Source organism: Genypterus blacodes, unplaced genomic scaffold (assembly GCF_046128005.1).
Source record: "Genypterus blacodes isolate CSIRO-AG114 ecotype Tasmania unplaced genomic scaffold, CSIRO-AGI_Gbla_v1 ptg000083l_1, whole genome shotgun sequence".
Lineage (NCBI taxonomy): Eukaryota > Metazoa > Chordata > Actinopteri > Ophidiiformes > Ophidiidae > Genypterus > Genypterus blacodes.
In genome coordinates this window covers 713,597-738,011 of record NW_027466888.1, presented here as the reverse complement: position 1 = coordinate 738,011, position 24,415 = coordinate 713,597, and positions in this window count along the sequence as shown.

The following is a 24,415-nucleotide window of genomic DNA, read 5'->3' as shown; positions in this document are numbered from 1 at the left end:
ATTGGGGAATATTGAATTTTTGGTGAAAATGTTGACCCCGCGGTCAACGTGTTTTTTCAACTGGAGAAAACTTGAAACGCCCATATCTTGGATAAGGAAGGAGTGAGAGAGCTCACATTTCAGACACAGCATCCAGGCTGCAATGGCTTCAATTTGTGTTATTTTGGGGCAAATTGGGGAATATTGAATTTTTGGTGAAAATGTTGACCCCGCGGTCAATGTTTTTTACAGCCGAGGAGAACTTGAAACGCCCATATCTTGGATAAGGAAGGAGTGAGAGAGCTCACATTTCAGACACAGCATCCAGGCTGCAATGGCTTCAATTTGTGTTATTTCGGAGCAAATTGGGGAATATTGAATTTTTTGTGAAAATGTTGACCCCGCGGTCAATGTTTTTTTCAGCTGAGGAGAACTTGAAATGCCCATATCTTGGATAAGGAAGGAGTGAGAGAGCTCAAATTTCAGACACAGCATCCAGGCTGCAATGGCTTCAATTTGTGTTATTTCGGGGCAAATTGGGGAATATTGAATTTTTGGTGAAAATGTTGACCCCGCGGTCAACGTGTTTTTTCAACTGGAGAAAACTTGAAACGCCCATATCTTGGATAAGGATGGAGTGAGAGAGCTCACATTTCAGACACAGCATCCAGGCTGCAATGGCTTCAATTTGTGTTATTTTGGGGCAAATTGGGGAATATTGAATTTTTGGTGAAAATGTTGACCCTGCGGTCAATGTTTTTTTCAGCTGAGGAGAACTTGAAACGCCCATATCTTGGGCAAGGAAGGAGTTAGAGAGCTCACATTTCAGACACAGCATCCAGGCTGCAATGGCTTCAATTTGTGTTATTTCGGGGCAAATTGGGGAATATTGAATTTTTGGTGAAAATGTTGACCCCGCGGTCAACGTGTTTTTTCAACTGGAGAAAACTTGAAACGCCCATATCTTGGATAAGGAAGGAGTGAGAGAGCTCACATTTCAGACACAGCATCCAGGCTGCAATGGCTTCAATTTGTGTTATTTCGGGGCAAATTGGGGAATATTGAATTTTTGGTGAAAATGTTGACCCCGCGGTCAATGTTTTTTTCAGCTGAGGAGATAACTTGAAACGCCCATATCTTGGGCAAGGAAGGAGTTAGAGAGCTCACATTTCAGACACAGCATCCAGGCTGCAATGGCTTCAATTTGTGTTATTTCGGGGCAAATTGGGGAATATTGAATTTTTGGTGAAAATGTTGACCCCGCGGTCAATGTTTTTTTCAGCTGTGGAGATAACTTGAAACGCCCATATCTTGGGCAAGGAAGGAGTTAGAGTGTTAAAATTTTTAGATGCAGCATCCAGGCTGCAATGGCTTCAATTTGTGTTATTTTGGGGCAAATTGGGGAATATTGAATTTTTGGTGAAAATGTTGACCCCGCGGTCAATGTTTTTTTCAGCTGAGGAGAACTTGAAACGCCCATATCTTGGGCAAGGAAGGAGTTAGAGTGTTAAAATTTTTAGATGCAGCATCCAGGCTGCAATGGCTTCAATTTGTGTTATTTTGGGGCAAATTGGGGAATATTGAATTTTTGGTGAAAAAGTTGACCTCGCGGTCAATGTTTTTTTCAGCTGAGGAGATAACTTGAAACGCCCATATCTTGGGCAAGGAAGGAGTTAGAGAGCTCACATTTCAGACACAGCATCCAGGCTGCAATGGCTTCAATTTGTGTTATTTTGGGGCAAATTGGGGAATATTGAATTTTTGGTGAAAATGTTGACCCCGCGGTCAATGTTTTTTTCAGCTGAGGAGAACTTGAAATGCCCATATCTTGGATAAGGAAGGAGTGAGAGAGCTCACATTTCAGACACAGCATCCAGGCTGCAATGGCTTCAATTTGTGTTATTTCGGGGCAAATTGGGGAATATTGAATTTTTGGTGAAAATGTTGACCCCGCGGTCAATGTTTTTTTCAGCTGAGGAGATAACTTGAAACGCCCATATCTTGGGCAAGGAAGGAGTTAGAGAGCTCACATTTCAGACACAGCATCCAGGCTGCAATGGCTTCAATTTGTGTTATTTCGGGGCAAATTGGGGAATATTGAATTTTTGGTGAAAATGTTGACCCCGCGGTCAACGTATTTTTTCAACTGGAGAAAACTTGAAACGCCCATATCTTGGGCAAGGAAGGAGTTAGAGTGTTAAAATTTTTAGACGCAGCATCCAGGCTGCAATGGCTTCAATTTGTGTTATTTCGGGGCAAATTGGGGAATATTGAATTTTTTGTGAAAAAGTTGACCTCGCGGTCAATGTTTTTTTCACCTGAGGAGATAACTTGAAACGCCCATATCTTGGGCAAGGAAGGAGTTAGAGAGCTCACATTTCAGACACAGCATCCAGGCTGCAATGGCTTCAATTTGTGTTATTTCGGGGCAAATTGGGGAATATTGAATTTTTGGTGAAAATGTTGACCCCGCGGTCAATGTTTTTTTCAGCTGAGGAGAACTTGAAACGCCCATATCTTGGGCAAGGAAGGAGTGAGAGAGCTTAAATTTCAGACGCAGCATCCAGGCAAAAATGGCATCAATTTGTGTTATTTTGGGGCAAATTGGGGAATATTGATTTTTTGGTGAAAAAGTTGACCCCGCGGTCAATGTTTTTTTCAGCTGAGGAGATAACTTGAAACGCCCATATCTTGGGCATGGAAGGAGTGAGAGAGCTCAAATTTCAGACACAGCATCCAGGCTGCAATGGCTTCAATTTGTGTTATTTTGGGGCAAATTGGGGAATATTGAATTTTTTGTGAAAATGTTGACCCCGCGGTCAACGTGTTTTTTCAACTGGAGAAAACTTTAAACGCCCATATCTTGGATAAGGAAGGAGTGAGAGAGCTCACATTTCAGACACAGCATCCAGGCTGCAATGGCTTCAATTTGTGTTATTTTGGGGCAAATTGGGGAATATTTATTTTTTGGTGAAAAAGTTGACCCCGCGGTCAACTTTTTTTTCAACTGGAGAAAACTTGAAACGCCCATATCTTGGATAAGGAAGGAGTGAGAGAGCTCACATTTCAGACACAGCATCCAGGCTGCAATGGCTTCAATTTGTGTTATTTCGGGGCAAATTGGGGAATATTGAATTTTTGGTGAAAATGTTGACCCCGCGGTCAACGTATTTTTTCAACTGGAGAAAACTTGAAACGCCCATATCTTGGGCAAGGAAGGAGTTAGAGTGTTAAAATTTTTAGACGCAGCATCCAGGCTGCAATGGCTTCAATTTGTGTTATTTCGGGGCAAATTGGGGAATATTGAATTTTTTGTGAAAAAGTTGACCTCGCGGTCAATGTTTTTTTCACCTGAGGAGATAACTTGAAACGCCCATATCTTGGGCAAGGAAGGAGTTAGAGAGCTCACATTTCAGACACAGCATCCAGGCTGCAATGGCTTCAATTTGTGTTATTTCGGGGCAAATTGGGGAATATTGAATTTTTTGTGAAAATGTTGACCCCGCGGTCAATGTTTTTTTCAGCTGAGGAGAACTTGAAATGCCCATATCTTGGATAAGGAAGGAGTGAGAGAGCTCACATTTCAGACACAGCATCCAGGCTGCAATGGCTTCAATTTGTGTTATTTCGGGGCAAATTGGGGAATATTGAATTTTTGGTGAAAATGTTGACCCCGCGGTCAATGTTTTTTTCAGCTGAGGAGATAACTTGAAACGCCCATATCTTGGGCAAGGAAGGAGTTAGAGAGCTCACATTTCAGACACAGCATCCAGGCTGCAATGGCTTCAATTTGTGTTATTTTGGGGCAAATTGGGGAATATTGAATTTTTGGTGAAAAAGTTGACCCCGCGGTCAATGTTTTTTTCAGCTGAGGAGAACTTGAAACGCCCATATCTTGGATAAGGAAGGAGTGAGAGAGCTCACATTTCAGACACAGCATCCAGGCTGCAATGGCTTCAATTTGTGTTATTTTGGGGCAAATTGGGGAATATTGAATTTTTGGTGAAAATGTTGACCCCGCGGTCAATGTTTTTTTCAGCTGAGGAGAACTTGAAACGCCCATATCTTGGGTAAGGAAGGAGTTAGAGTGTTAAAATTTTTAGACGCAGCATCCAGGCTGCAATGGCTTCAATTTGTGTTATTTTGGGGCAAATTGGGGAATATTGATTTTTTGGTGAAAAAGTTGACCCCGCGGTCAATGTTTTTTTCAGCTGAGGAGATAACTTGAAATGCCCATATCTTGGATAAGGAAGGAGTGAGAGAGCTCACATTTCAGACACAGCATCCAGGCTGCAATGGCTTCAATTTGTGTTATTTTGGGGCAAATTGGGGAATATTGAATTTTTGGTGAAAAAGTTGACCCCGCGGTCAATGTTTTTTTCAGCTGAGGAGATAACTTGAAATGCCCATATCTTGGGCATGGTAGGAGTGAGAGAGCTCACATTTCAGACACAGCATCCAGGCTGCAATGGCTTCAATTTGTGATATTTTGGGGCAAATTCGGGAATGTTGAATTTTTGGTGAAAATGTTGACCCCGCGGTCAATGTTTTTTTCAGCTGAGGAGAACTTGAAACGCCCATATCTTGGGTAAGGAAGAAGTTAGAGTGTTGAAATTTTTAGACGCAGCATCCAGGCTGCAATGGCTTCAATTTGTGTTATTTTGGGGCAAATTGGGGAATATTGATTTTTTGGTGAAAAAGTTGACCCCGCGGTCAATGTTTTTTTCAGCTGAGGAGATAACTTGAAATGCCCATATCTTGGGCATGGAAGGAGTGAGAGAGCTCACATTTCAGACACAGCATCCAGGCTGCAATGGCTTCAATTTGTGTTATTTTGGGGCAAATTGGGGAACGTTGATTTTTTGGTGAAAAAGTTGACCCCGCGGTTAATGTTTTTTTCAGCCGAGGAGAAGTTGAAACGCCCATATCTTGGATAAGGAAGGAGTGAGAGAGCTCACATTTCAGACAGAGCATCCAGGCTGCAATGGCCTCAATTTGTGTTATTTTGGGGCAAATTGGGGAATATTGATTTTTTGGTGAAAAAGTTGACCCCGCGGTCAATGTTTTTTTCAGCTGAGGAGATAACTTGAAACGACCATATCTTGGGCATGGAAGGAGTGAGAGAGCTTAATTTTCAGACACAGCATCCAGGCTGCAATGGCTTCAATTTGTGTTATTTTGGGGCAAATTGGGGAATATTGAATTTTTGGTGAAAATGTTGACCCCGCGGTCAATGTTTTTTTCAGCTGAGGAGAACTTGAAATGCCCATATCTTGGATAAGGAAGGAGTGAGAGAGCTCACATTTCAGACACAGCATCCGGGCTGCAATGGCTTCAATTTGTGTTATTTTGGGGCAAATTGGGGAATGTTGAATTTTTGGTGAAAATGTTGACCCCGCGGTCAATGTTTTTTTCAGCTGAGGAGAACTTGAAACGCCCATATCTTGGGTAAGGAAGGAGTTAGAGTGTTAAAATTTTTAGACGCAGCATCCAGGCTGCAATGGCTTCAATTTGTGTTATTTTGGGGCAAATTGGGGAATATTGATTTTTTGGTGAAAAAGTTGACCCCGCGGTCAATGTTTTTTTCAGCTGAGGAGATAACTTGAAATGCCCATATCTTGGATAAGGAAGGAGTGAGAGAGCTCACATTTCAGACACAGCATCCAGGCTGCAATGGCTTCAATTTGTGTTATTTTGGGGCAAATTGGGGAATATTGAATTTTTGGTGAAAAAGTTGACCCCGCGGTCAATGTTTTTTTCAGCTGAGGAGATAACTTGAAATGCCCATATCTTGGGCATGGTAGGAGTGAGAGAGCTCACATTTCAGACACAGCATCCAGGCTGCAATGGCTTCAATTTGTGATATTTTGGGGCAAATTCGGGAATGTTGAATTTTTGGTGAAAATGTTGACCCCGCGGTCAATGTTTTTTTCAGCTGAGGAGAACTTGAAACGCCCATATCTTGGGTAAGGAAGAAGTTAGAGTGTTGAAATTTTTAGACGCAGCATCCAGGCTGCAATGGCTTCAATTTGTGTTATTTTGGGGCAAATTGGGGAATATTGATTTTTTGGTGAAAAAGTTGACCCCGCGGTCAATGTTTTTTTCAGCTGAGGAGATAACTTGAAATGCCCATATCTTGGGCATGGAAGGAGTGAGAGAGCTCACATTTCAGACACAGCATCCAGGCTGCAATGGCTTCAATTTGTGTTATTTTGGGGCAAATTGGGGAACGTTGATTTTTTGGTGAAAAAGTTGACCCCGCGGTTAATGTTTTTTTCAGCCGAGGAGAAGTTGAAACGCCCATATCTTGGATAAGGAAGGAGTGAGAGAGCTCACATTTCAGACACAGCATCCAGGCTGCAATGGCTTCAATTTGTGTTATTTTGGGGCAAATTGGGGAATGTTGATTTTTTGGTGAAAATGTTGACCCCGCGGTCAACGTGTTTTTTCAACTGGAGAAAACTTGAAACGCCCATATCTTGGATAAGGAAGGAGTGAGAGAGCTCACATCTCAGACACAGCATCCAGGCTGCAATGGCTTCAATTTGTGTTATTTTGGGGCAAATTGGGGAACGTTGATTTTTTGGTGAAAAAGTTGACCCCGCGGTCAATGTTTTTTTCAGCCGAGGAGAAGTTGAAACGCCCATATCTTGGATAAGGAAGGAGTGAGAGAGCTCACATTTCAGACACAGCATCCAGGCTGCAATGGCTTCAATTTGTGTTATTTTGGGGCAAATTGGGGAATATTGAATTTTTGGTGAAAATGTTGACCCCGCGGTCAACGTGTTTTTTCAACTGGAGAAAACTTGAAACGCCCATATCTTGGATAAGGAAGGAGTGAGAGAGCTCACATTTCAGACACAGCATCCAGGCTGCAATGGCTTCAATTTGTGTTATTTTGGGGCAAATTGGGGAATATTGAATTTTTGGTGAAAATGTTGACCCCGCCGTCAACGTGTTTTTTCAACTGGAGAAAACTTGAAACGCCCATATCTTGGATAAGGAAGGAGTGAGAGAGCTCACATTTCAGACACAGCATCCAGGCTGCAATGGCTTCAATTTGTGTTATTTTGGGGCAAATTGGGGAATATTGAATTTTTGGTTAAAAAGTTGACCTCGCGGTCAATGTTTTTTTCAGCTGAGGAGAAAACTTGAAACGCCCATATCTTGGATAAGGAAGGAGTGAGAGAGCTCACATTTCAGACAGAGCATCCAGGCTGCAATGGCTTCAATTTGTGTTATTTTGGGGCAAATTGGGGAATATTGATTTTTTGGTGAAAAAGTTGACCCCGCGGTCAATGTTTTTTTCAGCTGAGGAGATAACTTGAAATGCCCATATCTTGGGCATGGAAGGAGTGAGAGAGCTCACATTTCAGACACAGCATCCAGGCTGCAATGGCTTCAATTTGTGTTATTTTGGGGCAAATTGGGGAATATTGAATTTTTGGTGAAAATGTTGACCCCGCCGTCAACGTGTTTTTTCAACTGGAGAAAACTTGAAACGCCCATATCTTGGATAAGGAAGGAGTGAGAGAGCTCACATTTCAGACACAGCATCCAGGCTGCAATGGCTTCAATTTGTGTTATTTTGGGGCAAATTGGGGAATATTGAATTTTTGGTGAAAATGTTGACCCCGCCGTCAACGTGTTTTTTCAACTGGAGAAAACTTGAAACGCCCATATCTTGGATAAGGAAGGAGTGAGAGAGCTCACATTTCAGACACAGCATCCAGGCTGCAATGGCTTCAATTTGTGTTATTTTGGGGCAAATTGGGGAATATTGAATTTTTGGTTAAAAAGTTGACCTCGCGGTCAATGTTTTTTTCAGCTGAGGAGAAAACTTGAAACGCCCATATCTTGGATAAGGAAGGAGTGAGAGAGCTCACATTTCAGACAGAGCATCCAGGCTGCAATGGCTTCAATTTGTGTTATTTTGGGGCAAATTGGGGAATATTGATTTTTTGGTGAAAAAGTTGACCCCGCGGTCAATGTTTTTTTCAGCTGAGGAGATAACTTGAAATGCCCATATCTTGGGCATGGAAGGAGTGAGAGAGCTCACATTTCAGACACAGCATCCAGGCTGCAATGGCTTCAATTTGTGTTGTTTTGGGGCAAATTGGGGAATATTGAATTTTTGGTGAAAATGTTGACCCCGCGGTCAATGTTTTTTTCAGCTGAGGAGAACTTGAAATGCCCATATCTTGGATAAGGAAGGAGTGAGAGAGCTCACATTTCAGACGCAGCATCCAGGCTGCAATGGCTTCAATTTGTGTTATTTTGGGGCAAATTTGGGAATATTGAACATTTTTGAAAAACGTTGACCCGGGTCATCGATTCTTGAAACTAGAGAAAACTTGAAAAGCCCATATCTGTGACAAGGAAGGAGATAGAGAGCTAAAATTCCAGACTTAGCATCCAGGCAGAAATGCCATCAATGTGTGTAAATTTGGGGCAAATTTGGGAATATTGAACATTTTTGAAAAACGTTGACCCGGGTCATCGATTCTTGAAACTAGAGAAAACTTGAATAGCCCATATCTGTGACAAGGAAGGAGATAGAGAGCAAAAATTTCAGACGCAGCATCCAGGCAGAAATGCCATAAATGGGTGTAAATTTGGTGCAAATTGGGGAATATTGGAAATTTTCTAAAAATGTTGACCCGCGGGTCATCGACTTTTGAAACTGGAGAAAACTTGAAAAGCCAATATCTGTGACAAGGAAGGAGATAGAGAGCAAAAATTTCAGGTGCAGCATCCAGGCAGAAATGCCATCAATGTGTGTAAATTTGGGGCAAATTGGGGAATATTGAAAATTTTCTAAAATTGTTGACCCGGGTCATCAATTTTTGAAACTGGAGAAAACTTTAAAAGCCCATATCTGTGACAAGGAAGGAGATAGAGAGCCAAATTTTCAGACGCAGCATCCAGACAGAAATCCCATCAATTTGTGTAAATTTGGGACAAATTGGGGAATATTGAAAATTTTCTAAAAATGTTGACCCGGGTCATCAATTTTTGAAACTGGAGAAAACTTTAAAAGCCAATATCTGTGACAAGGAAGGAGATAGAGAGCAAAAATTTCAGACGCAGCATCCAGGCAGAAATGCCATCAATGTGTGTAAATTTGGGGCAAATTGGGGAATATTGAACATTTTCTAAAAATGTTGACCCGGGTCATCAATTTTTGAAACTGGAGAAAACTTTAAAAGCCAATATCTGTGACAAGGAAGGAGATAGAGAGCTAAAATTTCAGACGCAGCATCCAGACAGAAATCCCATCAATTTGTGTAAATTTGGGACAAATTGGGTAATATTGAAAATTTTCTAAAAATGTTGACCCGGGTCATCAATTTTTGAAACTGGAGAAAACTTGAAAAGCCCATATCTGTGACAAGGAAGGAGATAGAGAGCTAAAATTTCAGACGCAGCATCCAGGCAGAAATGCCATCAATGTGTGTAAATTTGGGGCAAATTGGGTAATATTGAAAATTTTCTAAAAATGTTGACCCGGGTCATCAATTTTTGAAACTGGAGAAAACTTGAAAAGCCCATATCTGTGACAAGGAAGGAGATAGAGAGCTACAATTTCAGAAGCAGCATCCAGACAGAAATGCCATCAATTTGTGTAAATTTGGGACAAATTGGGGAATATTGAAAATTTTCTAAAAATGTTGACCCGGGTCATCGATTTTTGAAACTAGAGAAAACTTGAAAAGCCCATATCTGTGACAAGGAAGGAGATAGAGAGCTACAATTTCAGACGCAGCATCCAGGCAGAAATGCCATCAATGTGTGTAAATTTGGGGCAAATTGGGGAATATTGAAAATTTTCTAAAAATGTTGACCCGCGGGTCATCGATTTTTGAAACTGGAGAAAACTTGAAAAGCCCATATCTGTGACAAGGAAGGAGATAGAGAGCTAAAATTTCAGACGCAGCATCCAGACAGAAATGCCATCAATTTGTGTAAATTTGGGACAAATTGGGGAATATTGGAAATTTTCTAAAAATGTTGACCCGCGGGTCATCGATTCTTGAAACTAGAGAAAACTTGAAAAGCCCATATCTGTGACAAGGAAGGAGATAGAGAGCTACAATTTCAGACGCAGCATCCAGGCAGAAATGTCATCAATGTGTGTAAATTTGGGGCAAATTGGGGAATATTGAAAATTTTCTAAAAATGTTGACCCGCGGGTCATCGATTTTTGAAACTGGAGAAAACTTGAAAAGCCCATATCTGTGACAAGGAAGGAGATAGAGAGCTACAATTTCAGAAGCAGCATCCAGACAGAAATGCCATCAATTTGTGTAAATTTGGGACAAATTGGGGAATATTGGAAATTTTCTAAAAATGTTGACCCGGGTCATCAATTTTTGAAACTGGAGAAAACTTTAAAAGCCAATATCTGTGACAAGGAAGGAGATAGAGAGCTACAATTTCAGACGCAGCATCCAGGCAGAAATGCCATCAATGTGTGTAAATTTGGGGCAAATTGGGGAATATTGAAAATTTTCTAAAAATGTTGACCCACGGGTCATCGATTCTTGAAACTAGAGAAAACTTTAAAAGCCAATATCTGTGACAAGGAAGGAGATAGAGAGCTAAAATTTCAGACGCAGCATCCAGGCAGAAATGCCATCAATGTGTGTAAATTTGGGACAAATTGGGGAATATTGAAAATTTTCTAAAAATGTTGACCCGCGAGTCATCGATTCTTGAAACTAGAGAAAACTTGAAAAGCCCATGTCTGTGACAAGGAAGGAGATAGAGAGCTAAAATTTCAGACGCAGCATCCAGGCAGAAATGCCATCAATGTGTGTAAATTTGGGGCAAATTGGGGAATATTGGAAATTTTCTAAAAATGTTGACCCGCGGGTCATCGATTCTTGAAACTAGAGAAAACTTGAAAAGCCCATATCTGTGACAAGGAAGGAGATAGAGAGCTACAATTTCAGACGCAGCATCCAGGCAGAAATGTCATCAATGTGTGTAAATTTGGGGCAAATTGGGGAATATTGAAAATTTTCTAAAAATGTTGACCCGCGGGTCATCGATTTTTGAAACTGGAGAAAACTTGAAAAGCCCATATCTGTGACAAGGAAGGAGATAGAGAGCTACAATTTCAGAAGCAGCATCCAGACAGAAATGCCATCAATTTGTGTAAATTTGGGACAAATTGGGGAATATTGGAAATTTTCTAAAAATGTTGACCCACGGGTCATCGATTCTTGAAACTAGAGAAAACTTTAAAAGCCAATATCTGTGACAAGGAAGGAGATAGAGAGCTAAAATTTCAGACGCAGCATCCAGGCAGAAATGCCATCAATGTGTGTAAATTTGGGACAAATTGGGGAATATTGAAAATTTTCTAAAAATGTTGACCCGCGAGTCATCGATTCTTGAAACTAGAGAAAACTTGAAAAGCCCATGTCTGTGACAAGGAAGGAGATAGAGAGCTAAAATTTCAGACGCAGCATCCAGGCAGAAATGCCATCAATGTGTGTAAATTTGGGGCAAATTGGGGAATATTGAAAATTTTCTAAAAATGTTGACCCGCGGGTCATCGATTCTTGAAACTAGAGAAAACTTGAAAAGCCCATATCTGTGACAAGGAAGGAGATAGAGAGCTACAATTTCAGACGCAGCATCCAGGCAGAAATGCCATCAATTTGTGTAAATTTGGGACAAATTGGGGAATATTGAAAATTTTCTAAAAATGTTGACCCGGGACATCAATTTTTGAAACTGGAGAAAACTTTAAAAGCCAATATCTGTGACAAGGAAGGAGATAGAGAGCTAAAATTTCAGACGCAGCATCCAGGCAGAAATGCCATCAATGTGTGTTAATTTGGGGCAAATTGGGGAATATTGAAAATTTTCTAAAAATGTTGACCCGCGGGTCATCGATTTTTGAAACTGGAGAAAACTTGAAAAGCCCATATCTGTGACAAGGAAGGAGATAGAGAGCTACAATTTCAGAAGCAGCATCCAGACAGAAATGCCATCAATTTGTGTAAATTTGGGACAAATTGGGGAATATTGAAAATTTTCTAAAAATGTTGACGCGGGTCATCAATTTTTGAAACTGGAGAAAACTTTAAAAGCCAATATCTGTGACAAGGAAGGAGATAGAGAGCTAAAATTTCAGACGCAGCATCCAGGCAGAAATGCCATCAATGTGTGTAAATTTGGGGCAAATTGGGGAATATTGAAAATTTTCTAAAAATGTTGACCCGCGGGTCATCGATTTTTGAAACTGGAGAAAACTTGAAAAGCCCATATCTGTGACAAGGAAGGAGATGGAGAGCTAAAATTTCAGACGCAGCATCCAGACAGAAATGCCATCAATTTGTGTAAATTTGGGACAAATTGGGGAATATTGAAAATTTTGGAAAAAAGTTGACCCGCGGGTCATCGATTCTTGAAACTAGAGAAAACTTGAAAAGCCCATATCTGTGACAAGGAAGGAGATAGAGAGCTACAATTTCAGACGCAGCATCCAGGCAGAAATCCCATCAATTTGTGTAAATTTGGGACAAATTGGGGAATATTGAAAATTTTCTAAAAATGTTGACCAGGGTCATCAATTTTTGAAACTGGAGAAAACTTGAAAAGCCCATATCTGTGACAAGGAAGGAGATAGAGAGCTAAAATTTCAGACGCAGCATCCAGACAGAAATTCCATCAATTTGTGTAAATTTGGGACAAATTGGGGAATATTGAAAATTTTGGAAAAAAGTTGACCCGCGGGTCATCGATTCTTGAAACTAGAGAAAACTTGAAAAGCACATATCTGTGACAAGGAAGGAGATAGAGAGCTAAAATTTCAGACGCAGCATCCAGACAGAAATGCCATCAATTTGTGTAAATTTGGGACAAAATGGGGAATATTGAAAATTTTGGAAAAAAGTTGACCCGCGGGTCATCGATTCTTGAAACTAGAGAAAACTTGAAAAGCCCATATCTGTGACAAGGAAGGAGATAGAGAGCTACAATTTCAGACGCAGCATCCAGGCAGAAATCCCATCAATTTGTGTAAATTTGGGACAAATTGGGGAATATTGAAAATTTTGGAAAAAAGTTGACCCGCGGGTCATCGATTCTTGAAACTAGAGAAAACTTGAAAAGCACATATCTGTGACAAGGAAGGAGATAGAGAGCTACAATTTCAGACGCAGCATCCAGACAGAAATGCCATCAATGTGTGTTAATTTGGGGCAAATTGGGGAATATTGAAAATTTTCTAAAAATGTTGACCCGCGGGTCATCGATTTTTGAAACTGGAGAAAACGTGAAAAGCCCATATCTGTGACAAGGAAGGAGATAGAGAGCTAAATTTTCAGACGCAGCATCCAGACAGAAATCCCATCAATTTGTGTAAATTTGGGACAAATTGGGGAATATTGGAAATTTTCTAAAATTGTTGACCCGGGTCATCAATTTTTGAAACTGGAGAAAACTTTAAAAGCCAATATCTGTGACAAGGAAGGAGATAGAGAGCAAAAATTTCAGGTGCAGCATCCAGGCAGAAATGCCATCAATGTGTGTAAATTTGGGGCAAATTGGGGAATATTGAAAATTTTCTAAAATTGTTGACCCGGGTCATCAATTTTTGAAACTGGAGAAAACTTTAAAAGCCCATATCTGTGACAAGGAAGGAGATAGAGAGCCAAATTTTCAGACGCAGCATCCAGACAGAAATCCCATCAATTTGTGTAAATTTGGGACAAATTGGGGAATATTGAAAATTTTCTAAAAATGTTGACCCGGGTCATCAATTTTTGAAACTGGAGAAAACTTTAAAAGCCAATATCTGTGACAAGGAAGGAGATAGAGAGCTAAAATTTCAGACGCAGCATCCAGGCAGAAATGCCATCAATGTGTGTAAATTTGGGGCAAATTGGGGAATATTGAACATTTTCTAAAAATGTTGACCTGGGTCATCAATTTTTGAAACTGGAGAAAACTTTAAAAGCCAATATCTGTGACAAGGAAGGAGATAGAGAGCTAAAATTTCAGACGCAGCATCCAGACAGAAATCCCATCAATTTGTGTAAATTTGGGACAAATTGGGTAATATTGAAAATTTTCTAAAAATGTTGACCCGGGTCATCAATTTTTGAAACTGGAGAAAACTTGAAAAGCCCATATCTGTGACAAGGAAGGAGATAGAGAGCTAAAATTTCAGACGCAGCATCCAGGCAGAAATTCCATCAATGTGTGTAAATTTGGGGCAAATTGGGTAATATTGAAAATTTTCTAAAAATGTTGACCCGGGTCATCAATTTTTGAAACTGGAGAAAACTTGAAAAGCCCATATCTGTGACAAGGAAGGAGATAGAGAGCTACAATTTCAGAAGCAGCATCCAGACAGAAATGCCATCAATTTGTGTAAATTTGGGACAAATTGGGGAATATTGAAAATTTTCTAAAAATGTTGACCCGGGTCATCGATTTTTGAAACTAGAGAAAACTTGAAAAGCCCATATCTGTGACAAGGAAGGAGATAGAGAGCTACAATTTCAGACGCAGCATCCAGGCAGAAATGCCATCAATGTGTGTAAATTTGGGGCAAATTGGGGAATATTGAAAATTTTCTAAAAATGTTGACCCGCGGGTCATCGATTTTTGAAACTGGAGAAAACTTGAAAAGCCCATATCTGTGACAAGGAAGGAGATAGAGAGCTAAAATTTCAGACGCAGCATCCAGACAGAAATGCCATCAATTTGTGTAAATTTGGGACAAATTGGGGAATATTGGAAATTTTCTAAAAATGTTGACCCGCGGGTCATCGATTCTTGAAACTAGAGAAAACTTGAAAAGCCCATATCTGTGACAAGGAAGGAGATAGAGAGCTACAATTTCAGAAGCAGCATCCAGACAGAAATGCCATCAATTTGTGTAAATTTGGGACAAATTGGGGAATATTGAAAATTTTCTAAAAATGTTGACCCGGGTCATCAATTTTTGAAACTGGAGAAAACTTTAAAAGCCAATATCTGTGACAAGGAAGGAGATAGAGAGCTAAAATTTCAGACGCAGCATCCAGGCAGAAATGCCATCAATGTGTGTAAATTTGGGGCAAATTGGGGAATATTGAAAATTTTCTAAAAATGTTGACCCGCGGGTCATCGATTTTTGAAACTGGAGAAAACTTGAAAAGCCCATATCTGTGACAAGGAAGGAGATGGAGAGCTAAAATTTCAGACGCAGCATCCAGACAGAAATGCCATCAATTTGTGTAAATTTGGGACAAATTGGGGAATATTGAAAATTTTGGAAAAAAGTTGACCCGCGGGTCATCGATTCTTGAAACTAGAGAAAACTTGAAAAGCCCATATCTGTGACAAGGAAGGAGATAGAGAGCTACAATTTCAGACGCAGCATCCAGGCAGAAATCCCATCAATTTGTGTAAATTTGGGACAAATTGGGGAATATTGAAAATTTTCTAAAAATGTTGACCCGGGTCATCAATTTTTGAAACTGGAGAAAACTTGAAAAGCCCATATCTGTGACAAGGAAGGAGATAGAGAGCTAAAATTTCAGACGCAGCATCCAGACAGAAATTCCATCAATTTGTGTAAATTTGGGACAAATTGGGGAATATTGAAAATTTTGGAAAAAAGTTGACCCGCGGGTCATCGATTCTTGAAACTAGAGAAAACTTGAAAAGCACATATCTGTGACAAGGAAGGAGATAGAGAGCTAAAATTTCAGACGCAGCATCCAGACAGAAATGCCATCAATTTGTGTAAATTTGGGACAAAATGGGGAATATTGAAAATTTTGGAAAAAAGTTGACCCGCGGGTCATCGATTCTTGAAACTAGAAAAAACTTGAAAAGCCCATATCTGTGACAAGGAAGGAGATAGAGAGCTACAATTTCAGACGCAGCATCCAGGCAGAAATCCCATCAATTTGTGTAAATTTGGGACAAATTGGGGAATATTGAAAATTTTGGAAAAAAGTTGACCCGCGGGTCATCGATTCTTGAAACTAGAGAAAACTTGAAAAGCACATATCTGTGACAAGGAAGGAGATAGAGAGCTACAATTTCAGACGCAGCATCCAGACAGAAATGCCATCAATGTGTGTTAATTTGGGGCAAATTGGGGAATATTGAAAATTTTCTAAAAATGTTGACCCGCGGGTCATCGATTTTTGAAACTGGAGAAAACGTGAAAAGCCCATATCTGTGACAAGGAAGGAGATAGAGAGCTAAATTTTCAGACGCAGCATCCAGACAGAAATCCCATCAATTTGTGTAAATTTGGGACAAATTGGGGAATATTGGAAATTTTCTAAAATTGTTGACCCGGGTCATCAATTTTTGAAACTGGAGAAAACTTGAAAAGCCAATATCTGTGACAAGGAAGGAGATAGAGAGCAAAAATTTCAGGTGCAGCATCCAGGCAGAAATGCCATCAATGTGTGTAAATTTGGGGCAAATTGGGGAATATTGAAAATTTTCTAAAATTGTTGACCCGGGTCATCAATTTTTGAAACTGGAGAAAACTTTAAAAGCCCATATCTGTGACAAGGAAGGAGATAGAGAGCCAAATTTTCAGACGCAGCATCCAGACAGAAATCCCATCAATTTGTGTAAATTTGGGACAAATTGGGGAATATTGAAAATTTTCTAAAAATGTTGACCCGGGTCATCAATTTTTGAAACTGGAGAAAACTTTAAAAGCCAATATCTGTGACAAGGAAGGAGATAGAGAGCTAAAATTTCAGACGCAGCATCCAGGCAGAAATGCCATCAATGTGTGTAAATTTGGGGCAAATTGGGGAATATTGAACATTTTCTAAAAATGTTGACCCGGGTCATCAATTTTTGAAACTGGAGAAAACTTTAAAAGCCAATATCTGTGACAAGGAAGGAGATAGAGAGCTAAAATTTCAGACGCAGCATCCAGACAGAAATCCCATCAATTTGTGTAAATTTGGGACAAATTGGGTAATATTGAAAATTTTCTAAAAATGTTGACCCGGGTCATCAATTTTTGAAACTGGAGAAAACTTGAAAAGCCCATATCTGTGACAAGGAAGGAGATAGAGAGCTAAAATTTCAGACGCAGCATCCAGGCAGAAATGCCATCAATGTGTGTAAATTTGGGGCAAATTGGGTAATATTGAAAATTTTCTAAAAATGTTGACCCGGGTCATCAATTTTTGAAACTGGAGAAAACTTGAAAAGCCCATATCTGTGACAAGGAAGGAGATAGAGAGCTACAATTTCAGAAGCAGCATCCAGACAGAAATGCCATCAATTTGTGTAAATTTGGGACAAATTGGGGAATATTGAAAATTTTCTAAAAATGTTGACCCGGGTCATCGATTTTTGAAACTAGAGAAAACTTGAAAAGCCCATATCTGTGACAAGGAAGGAGATAGAGAGCTACAATTTCAGACGCAGCATCCAGGCAGAAATGCCATCAATGTGTGTAAATTTGGGGCAAATTGGGGAATATTGAAAATTTTCTAAAAATGTTGACCCGCGGGTCATCGATTTTTGAAACTGGAGAAAACTTGAAAAGCCCATATCTGTGACAAGGAAGGAGATAGAGAGCTACAATTTCAGAAGCAGCATCCAGACAGAAATGCCATCAATTTGTGTAAATTTGGGACAAATTGGGGAATATTGGAAATTTTCTAAAAATGTTGACCCGGGTCATCAATTTTTGAAACTGGAGAAAACTTTAAAAGCCAATATCTGTGACAAGGAAGGAGATAGAGAGCTACAATTTCAGACGCAGCATCCAGGCAGAAATGCCATCAATGTGTGTAAATTTGGGGCAAATTGGGGAATATTGAAAATTTTCTAAAAATGTTGACCCACGGGTCATCGATTCTTGAAACTAGAGAAAACTTTAAAAGCCAATATCTGTGACAAGGAAGGAGATAGAGAGCTAAAATTTCAGACGCAGCATCCAGGCAGAAATGCCATCAATGTGTGTAAATTTGGGACAAATTGGGGAATATTGAAAATTTTCTAAAAATGTTGACCCGCGAGTCATCGATTCTTGAAACTAGAGAAAACTTGAAAAGCCCATGTCTGTGACAAGGAAGGAGATAGAGAGCTAAAATTTCAGACGCAGCATCCAGGCAGAAATGCCATCAATGTGTGTAAATTTGGGGCAAATTGGGGAATATTGAAAATTTTCTAAAAATGTTGACCCGCGGGTCATCGATTCTTGAAACTAGAGAAAACTTGAAAAGCCCATATCTGTGACAAGGAAGGAGATAGAGAGCTACAATTTCAGACGCAGCATCCAGGCAGAAATGCCATCAATGTGTGTAAATTTGGGGCAAATTGGGGAATATTGAAAATTTTCAAAAAATGTTGACCCGCGGGTCATCGATTCTTGAAACTAGAGAAAACTTGAAAAGCCAATATCTGTGACAAGGAAGGAGATAGAGAGCTACAATTTCAGACGCAGCATCCAGGCAGAAATGCCATCAATTTGTGTAAATTTGGGACAAATTGGGGAATATTGAAAATTTTCTAAAAATGTTGACCCGGGACATCAATTTTTGAAACTGGAGAAAACTTTAAAAGCCAATATCTGTGACAAGGAAGGAGATAGAGAGCTAAAATTTCAGACGCAGCATCCAGGCAGAAATGCCATCAATGTGTGTTAATTTGGGGCAAATTGGGGAATATTGAAAATTTTCTAAAAATGTTGACCCGCGGGTCATCGATTTTTGAAACTGGAGAAAACTTGAAAAGCCCATATCTGTGACAAGGAAGGAGATAGAGAGCTACAATTTCAGAAGCAGCATCCAGACAGAAATGCCATCAATTTGTGTAAATTTGGGACAAATTGGGGAATATTGAAAATTTTCTAAAAATGTTGACCCGGGTCATCAATTTTTGAAACTGGAGAAAACTTTAAAAGCCAATATCTGTGACAAGGAAGGAGATAGAGAGCTAAAATTTCAGACGCAGCATCCAGGCAGAAATGCCATCAATGTGTGTAAATTTGGGGCAAATTGGGGAATATTGAAAATTTTCTAAAAATGTTGACCCGCGGGTCATCGATTTTTGAAACTGGAGAAAACTTGAAAAGCCCATATCTGTGACAAGGAAGGAGATGGAGAGCTAAAATTTCAGACGCAGCATCCAGACAGAAATGCCATCAATTTGTGTAAATTTGGGACAAATTGGGGAATATTGAAAATTTTGGAAAAAAGTTGACCCGCGGGTCATCGATTCTTGAAACTAGAGAAAACTTGAAAAGCCCATATCTGTGACAAGGAAGGAGATAGAGAGCTACAATTTCAGACGCAGCATCCAGGCAGAAATCCCATCAATTTGTGTAAATTTGGGACAAATTGGGGAATATTGAAAATTTTCTAAAAATGTTGACCCGGGTCATCAATTTTTGAAACTGGAGAAAACTTGAAAAGCCCATATCTGTGACAAGGAAGGAGATAGAGAGCTAAAATTTCAGACGCAGCATCCAGACAGAAATTCCATCAATTTGTGTAAATTTGGGACAAATTGGGGAATATTGAAAATTTTGGAAAAAAGTTGACCCGCGGGTCATCGATTCTTGAAACTAGAGAAAACTTGAAAAGCACATATCTGTGACAAGGAAGGAGATAGAGAGCTAAAATTTCAGACGCAGCATCCAGACAGAAATGCCATCAATTTGTGTAAATTTGGGACAAAATGGGGAATATTGAAAATTTTGGAAAAAAGTTGACCCGCGGGTCATCGATTCTTGAAACTAGAGAAAACTTGAAAAGCCCATATCTGTGACAAGGAAGGAGATAGAGAGCTACAATTTCAGACGCAGCATCCAGGCAGAAATCCCATCAATTTGTGTAAATTTGGGACAAATTGGGGAATATTGAAAATTTTGGAAAAAAGTTGACCCGCGGGTCATCGATTCTTGAAACTAGAGAAAACTTGAAAAGCACATATCTGTGACAAGGAAGGAGATAGAGAGCTACAATTTCAGACGCAGCATCCAGACAGAAATGCCATCAATGTGTGTTAATTTGGGGCAAATTGGGGAATATTGAAAATTTTCTAAAAATGTTGACCCGCGGGTCATCGATTTTTGAAACTGGAGAAAACGTGAAAAGCCCATATCTGTGACAAGGAAGGAGATAGAGAGCTAAATTTTCAGACGCAGCATCCAGACAGAAATCCCATCAATTTGTGTAAATTTGGGACAAATTGGGGAATATTGAAAATTTTCTAAAAATGTTGACCCGGGTCATCAATTTTTGAAACTGGAGAAAACTTGAAAAGCCAATATCTGTGACAAGGAAGGAGATAGAGAGCTAAAATTTCAGACGCAGCATCCAGGCAGAAATGCCATCAATGTGTGTAAATTTGGGGCAAATTGGGTAATATTGAAAATTTTCTAAAAATGTTGACCCGGGTCATCAATTTTTGAAACTGGAGAAAACTTTAAAAGCCCATATCTCTGACAAGGAAGGAGATAGAGAGCTACAATTTCAGACGCAGCATCCAGGCAAAAATGCCATCAATGTGTGTAAATTTGGGGCAAATTGGGGAATATTGAAAATTTTCTAAAAATGTTGACCCGGGTCATCGATTTTTGAACCTGGAGAAAACTTGAAAAGCCCATATCTGTGACAAGGAAGGAGATAGAGATCTAAATTTTCAGACGCAGCATCCAGACAGAAATCCCATCAATTTGTGTAAATTTGGCACAAATTGGGGAATATTGAAAATTTTCTAAAAATGTTGACCCGGGTCATCAATTTTTGAAACTAGAGAAAACTTGAAAAGCCCATATCTGTGACAAGGAAGGAGATAGAGAGCTACAATTTCAGACGCAGCATCCAGGCAGAAATCCCATCAATTTGTGTAAATTTGGGACAAATTGGGGAATATTGAAAATTTTGGAAAAAAGTTGACCCGCGGGTCATCGATTCTTGAAACTAGAGAAAACTTGAAAAGCACATATCTGTGACAAGGAAGGAGATAGAGAGCTACAATTTCAGACGCAGCATCCAGACAGAAATGCCATCAATGTGTGTTAATTTGGGGCAAATTGGGGAATATTGAAAATTTTCTAAAAATGTTGACCCGCGGGTCATCGATTTTTGAAACTGGAGAAAACGTGAAAAGCCCATATCTGTGACAAGGAAGGAGATAGAGAGCTAAATTTTCAGACGCAGCATCCAGACAGAAATCCCATCAATTTGTGTAAATTTGGGACAAATTGGGGAATATTGAAAATTTTCTAAAAATGTTGACCCGGGTCATCAATTTTTGAAACTGGAGAAAACTTGAAAAGCCAATATCTGTGACAAGGAAGGAGATAGAGAGCTAAAATTTCAGACGCAGCATCCAGGCAGAAATGCCATCAATGTGTGTAAATTTGGGGCAAATTGGGTAATATTGAAAATTTTCTAAAAATGTTGACCCGGGTCATCAATTTTTGAAACTGGAGAAAACTTTAAAAGCCCATATCTCTGACAAGGAAGGAGATAGAGAGCTACAATTTCAGACGCAGCATCCAGGCAAAAATGCCATCAATGTGTGTAAATTTGGGGCAAATTGGGGAATATTGAAAATTTTCTAAAAATGTTGACCCGGGTCATCGATTTTTGAACCTGGAGAAAACTTGAAAAGCCCATATCTGTGACAAGGAAGGAGATAGAGATCTAAATTTTCAGACGCAGCATCCAGACAGAAATCCCATCAATTTGTGTAAATTTGGCACAAATTGGGGAATATTGAAAATTTTCTAAAAATGTTGACCCGGGTCATCAATTTTTGAAACTGGAGAAAACTTGAAAAGCCCATATCTGTGACAAGGAAGGAGATAGAGAGCTAAAATTTCAGACGCAGCATCCAGACAGAAATGCCATCAATTTGTGTAAATTTGGGACAAATTGGGGAATATTGAAAATTTTGGAAAAAAGTTGACCCCCGGGTCATCGATTCTTGAAACTAGAGAAAACTTGAAAAGCCCATATCTGTGACAAGGAAGGAGATAGAGAGCTAAAATTTCAGACGCAGCATCCAGGCAGAAATGCCATCAATGTGTGTAAATTTGGGACAAATTGGGGAATATTGAAAATTTTGGAAAAAAGTTGACCCCCGGGTCATCGATTCTTGAAACTAGAGAAAACTTGAAAAGCCCATATCTGTGACAAGGAAGGAGATAGAGAGCTAAAATTTCAGACGCAGCATCCAGACAGAAATTCCATCAATTTGTGTAAATTTGGGACAAATTGGGGAATATTGAAAATTTTCTAAAAATGTTACCCCGGGTCATCAATTTTTGAAACTGGAGAAAACTTGAAAAGCACATATCTGTAACAAGGAAGGAGATAGAGAGCTAAAATTTCAGACGCAGCATCCAGACAGAAATGCCATCAATTTGTGTAAATTTGGGACAAATTGGGGAATATTGAAAATTTTGGAAAAAAGTTGACCCGCGGGTCATCGATTCTTGAAACTAGAGAAAACTTGAAAAGCCCATATCTGTGACAAGGAAGGAGATAGAGAGCTAAAATTTCAGACGCAGCATCCAGACAGAAATGCCATCAATGTGTGTAAATTTGGGACAAATTGGGGAATATTGAAAATTTTGGAAAAAAGTTGACCCGCGGGTCATCGATTCTTGAAACTAGAGAAAACTTGAAAAGCCCATATCTGTGACAAGGAAGGAGATAGAGAGCTAAATTTTCAGACGCAGCATCCAGACAGAAATCCCATCAATTTGTGTAAATTTGGGACAAATTGGGGAATATTGACAATTTTCTAAAAATGTTGACCCGGGTCATCAATTTTTGAAACTGGAGAAAACTTGAAAAGCCCATATCTTTGACAAGGAAGGAGATAGAGAGCTACAATTTTCAGACGCAGCATCCAGACAGAAATCCCATCAATTTGTGTAAATTTGGGACAAATTGGGGAATATTGAAAATTTTCTAAAAATGTTGACCCGGGTCATCAATTTTTGAAACTGGAGAAAACTTGAAAAGCCCATATCTGTGACAAGGAAGGAGATAGAGAGCTACAATTTCAGAAGCAGCATCCAGACAGAAATGCCATCAATTTGTGTAAATTTGGGACAAATTGGGGAATATTGAAAATTTTCTAAAAATGTTGACCCGGGTCATCAATTTTTGAAACTGGAGAAAACTTGAAAAGCCCATATCTGTGACAAGGAAGGAGATAGAGAGCTACAATTTCAGAAGCAGCATCCAGACAGAAATGCCATCAATTTGTGTAAATTTGGGACAAATTGGGGAATATTGAAAATTTTCTAAAAATGTTGACCCGGGTCATCAATTTTTGAAACTGGAGAAAACTTGAAAAGCCCATATCTGTGACAAGGAAGGAGATAGAGAGCTAAAATTTCAGACGCAGCATCCAGACAGAAATGCCATCAATTTGTGTAAATTTGGGACAAATTGGGGAATATTGAAAATTTTGGAAAAAAGTTGACCCGCGGGTCATCGATTTTTGAAACTGGAGAAAACTTGAAAAGCCCATATCTGTGACAAGGAAGGAGATGGAGAGCTAAAATTTCAGACGCAGCATCCAGACAGAAATGCCATCAATTTTGTGTAAATTTGGGACAAAATGGGGAATATTGAAAAATTTGGAAAAAAGTTGACCCCCGGGTCATCAATTCTTGAAACTAGAGAAAACTTGAAAAGCCCAAATCTGTGACAAGGAAGGAGATAGAGAGCTACAAATTTCAGACGCAGCATCCAGACAGAAATGCCATCAATTTGTGTAAATTTGGGACAAATTGGGGAATATTGAAAATTTTCTAAAAATGTTGACCCGCGAGTCATCGATTCTTGAAACTAGAGAAAACTTGAAAAGCCCATGTCTGTGACAAGGAAGGAGATAGAGAGCTAAAATTTCAGACGCAGCATCCAGGCAGAAATGCCATCAATGTGTGTAAATTTGGGGCAAATTGGGGAATATTGTAAATTTTCTAAAAATTTTGACCCGCGGGTCATCGATTCTTGAAACTAGAGAAAACTTGAAAAGCCCATATCTGTGACAAGGAAGGAGATAGAGAGCTAAAATTTCAGACGCAGCATCCAGACAGAAAAGCCATCAATTTGTGTAAATTTGGGACAAATTGGGGAATATTGAAAATTTTGGAAAAAAGTTGACCCGCGGGTCATCGATTTTTGAAACTGGAGAAAACTTGAAAAGCCCATATCTGTGACAAGGAAGGAGATAGAGAGCTAAAATTTCAGACGCAGCATCCAGACAGAAATGCCATCAATTTGTGTAAATTTGGGACAAATTGGGGAATATTGAAAATTTTCTAAAAATGTTGACCCGCGAGTCATCGATTCTTGAAACTAGAGAAAACTTGAAAAGCCCATGTCTGTGACAAGGAAGGAGATAGAGAGCTAAAATTTCAGACGCAGCATCCAGGCAGAAATGCCATCAATGTGTGTAAATT